The sequence below is a fragment of the Oryzias latipes genome, chromosome 6 (assembly GCF_002234675.1).
Source record: "Oryzias latipes chromosome 6, ASM223467v1".
Classification (NCBI taxonomy): Eukaryota; Metazoa; Chordata; class Actinopteri; order Beloniformes; family Adrianichthyidae; genus Oryzias; species Oryzias latipes.
This window is the reverse complement of record NC_019864.2, coordinates 27,770,221-27,774,086: the sequence shown is the minus strand read 5'-3', so window position 1 is coordinate 27,774,086 and position 3,866 is coordinate 27,770,221. Positions and strand designations below refer to the sequence as shown.

The 3,866-nt window shown below is 38.4% G+C and overlaps 1 long non-coding RNA gene across 1 annotated transcript; it reads right to left on the bottom strand.

Moving 5' to 3' along the window:
- Positions 1 to 1,912: 1,912 nt before the first annotated feature.
- On the bottom strand, positions 1,913 to 2,980 carry LOC101171077. Its single transcript, XR_177398.4, has 3 exons — positions 2,826 to 2,980; positions 2,616 to 2,742; positions 1,913 to 2,116 (listed from the first exon to the last, which is right to left on the bottom strand). It is a non-coding gene; the product is annotated as an uncharacterized LOC101171077 (long non-coding RNA).
- Positions 2,981 to 3,866: the final 886 nt, after the last annotated feature.

The window sequence follows — 3,866 nt, the reverse complement described above, 5'->3', positions numbered from 1 at the left end:
AAGGTGGTAGAGAATGAGAGCAAAGATCCTGTGGAACTTCCAGATCCAGACTGATAGGATGGTAATGGCGAACCAACCAGACATTGTAGTGGTGGATAAAGAACAGAGGAAAGCCATTGTGGTGGATGTGGCAGTGCCAAGCGATGGGAACTTTAGGAAGAAGGAACATGAGAAACTGGAGAAATACCAGGAACTCAGAGAAGAACTGGAGAAAGCCTGGAAAGTGAAGGTGACAGTGGTGCCTGTGGTAATTGGAGCACTCGGGGCAGTAACCCCCAAGCTGGAGGAACGGCTACAACAGATCCCTGGAAAGACCTCAGACCCCTCAGTCGAGAAGGGTGCAGTGCAAGGAACAGCTAAGATACTGCACAGGACCTTCAAGCTTCCAGGCCTCTGGTAGAGGACCAGAGCTTGAGTGAGAAACCCCCACGGCACGGAAGGGTGAAAGGGGCGTAGTGTGTGTATATCTATATCTCTATCCACACATATAGACAGACAGACAGGCAGACTTTTGTCATGTATATACTTATCTTCTTTTCTCCTTCTACTCTGTCCAGAGCAGCAGCCACTCCTGTGACAAAGAGCCACACTGCCCCCTGCCGGCATGTCTTTTTAATGCCACCTTGATTCTGATTTTTGCAGGGGGGACCTGGTCCTCTTCAATTGACGGCTTTTGCTCAGGGGAAAAAAAAAATCTAAAAATATTGTGATGGAAATAAACTAACATTAAATGTCAAATAAATGTAATACTTACTAATATTCTAGTTTTATATCTATATATAGTTTTATATCTATATATTGGGCAACAGTGGCTCAGGCTGTTGAGCGGGTCGTCCAATGATCAAAGGGTCGGCGGTTCGATCCCCGCTCCCACCAGCCAAATGTCGTTGTGTCCTTGGGCAAGACACTTACCCTCCTTGCCTCCAGTGTGGCCTCCACTGGTGTGTGAATGTGCATGAATGATCCCGGTGATGGTCAGAGGGGCCGTAGGCGCGAACTGGCAGCCACGCCTCTGTCAGTCTGCCCCAGGGCAGCTGTGGCTACAACAGTAGCTTACCATCACCAGGTATGACTGAGGAGTGAATGAATAATGGACACAATTTAAGCGCTTTGAGCGCCTGGAAAAGCGCAGAAAAATCCAATCCATTATTATTATTATTATACCCAGAATAAATATTTTTGTGTATACGCTATTTATCCATAATGATTGAATAGCTACTAATTACTTGTAATCATGCTAGTTTTTATTTTTAATTCATCTTTGGCACATGCAAAAAGGCTTGCAATGACCACAGACACAATGTAAAAGTTGAGAATGGGATAATATGGAAGTGTATAGTGTGTAAAAACATTTTTAAGGGTGTGTTTTTTCTAATTTTGTCTGTTTTCCATGCCATTTTTTTGTGTTTTATGTATTTAAATACTTTTGTGTTTTTTGTGCTTTTTCATGCTTTTCTCAGAAGATTTTTTTCATGCTAATACTTTTTCATGTTTTTTGTGGTAAAAACACTTATTTTTTTTCACTTCCATATAATAATCCACTTTGAAAAAAATGATCAATTAACAGGACTTCAGCTTTTTATATTCCAATGTCTTGCATAGGAATATGTGCATTATATGCAACAAACAACCATTTGTGCATTTTTCTGTGATAATCTTTCCATAACCTTAACCTCAATCTTTTATTTTTTACTTTGGGGTACACGGGGTTACGGTGATGATGTAGAGCGTCGACCTCCAATCTCCGCTATATGATAACACCGTTTACTATTTTGCAGATGAGACATGAGAATTGGATTTTCAAAAAAAGTCTCAAATGTGAGTAATTAAACCCAACATTCACCTATAATCAGCACTTCATTGTGCCTTAAAAAGGTAAAAAACATGAAAGAAGTACAAAACATACAAAGTATAAACCACAAATAGATGTTTACCAAAGTAAAATGCCCACTAAAAAAGCACGAAGAGTTATTCTTTACAAAAAAAGAGTTTATGTTAGAGAATAGAATATTCTGAAGCATTTTAACATCCTTCAGGGTAAAAATACTTGCAGACATCCATAGCCCAATCAAAGTTGTCCCTAAAGCAGAACTCCTCTCGACCAATAGCAAAGACTCTGCAAAGCAAAAGAAATATATAAAGTTAGGTCACTTTTAGAGACATAAACGTTATCATTCGGTTATACATGTGACTTGGGTTGAGAATTAAAAAATTACGATATAAAAAAAAAATCCTGTCAAGTTAAAATTTTGTTGTGCTGTTTCAGGATCCAATGCAGGAAATTCTTCTAGATCAAGAAAATTTAGAAGACTTATTTATTAATATTCAGGGGTAAAAAACATTGAAAACCTTGTGGATATTAAAGAAAGATATCTACATGAACCAACTATTATCCTTTCCACTAATGAACTGGGGGGAATGTTTCTTTGTCCCCTCTTTGGGATTTTAAAGAGAAATCCACAGAAACTAACCTGTTTTTTGCTGTATTTTGCTATGTAAGATAATTCTTTCACACCCAAAAAACAATTTGAAATAATCCACATTTGATTTAACATTAAAAGAATATACATTTTATTATGACTATCCATGTTTTTGTGTATCAACTACAGACTTACATAAACGCCTGATGTTGACAACGCTGGGGAGTTCTGATGATTCCAGTCACTCTCCGTAATTCCAGTGGCTCTTCGCTGAATTCAAAGCAGCATTTTTCCAAAACTGTGCTGTGATGAAATCCAACGGCTTGACGACCAAAAAAATCAAAGTTACTATTATTACAGAAAAAAAGATAACAATTAAGATAAGGAACAAACATGACAACGTACGCCCGGCATCACTGCAGCAGACAACAAACAGCAGCAGCCCCAGAGAGAAGCAGAGAGTCTTCATGGTCAGTTCTTTCTGACCAGGAGGAGATGAGGACGATGTTCTTCTCACTCGGTTCTTGGATCTTCTGGAGTCTCAGCACTTCTACTGCCCCCTGTTTTATAACAGGTCTATGGCAGAACAAACATGATCATGACATCACAATGTCCTTGTAAAATCTAACCTTCACAGAACGTTATGGCAGAAAGCCAAAATAAGCGAATGCAGTGACATTTTTCACCCTTCACCTTTTTCTCAGTGAGCCATTATTTACATAAGTCTTGATGAGAACTCTAAACATTTTTTAATTGAATAAAAGAATAAAAACATATTATACTTTTTAATGTTTGCTGCTTTCACTTTCTTTATTTTTTGTTTTATTTTAACAGCATTGCTTTCTATAAGAAAATCGGTTTGTGGTTTAATGACTAGTATTACTAAAAGTGGTCAACCAGCTAGCTCATAGAGACACACAACCCCCTGATTCATACTAAAATGAAAGAACAATAAAATGTGCAAAAAACAAAACAACATCCATAAGAAGTATTTTGAAGTGTGTTGTCACATACCTGCTACTTAAATCATCTTTGATTCATTTCTTTCAGGAAAAAAAGGAACCAAATGCAGCAGGTTTATTAGCTCAGCTAAAAGTCCACAAAGCTAAATCGGGGTCTAGCGGGCAGGATAATGAGCATGAGAGCATCAGAGAAGATACAGGGGTAGTCAGCATCCAATCGAGAGTCGGGGCAGGCAAGCAGGCAAACGTAGTCAGGAAACAGAAGATCGGGTCTGGATATAACGCTTGGTAATGCAGGCACAGTGACACAAACAATACTTCGCACTGAGTGAGACTCAGTTCAGTGCTTAAGTAGACAGTGAGTGATTGTGTATGAGAGCCAGATGTGCTGGGGTTGCTATTTATCAAACTATTTTTTGAATCCCAATAAATAATGTAAACATTGCATTTAAATTCAAACAATGTAAGGGTGGGGTCATAGGAT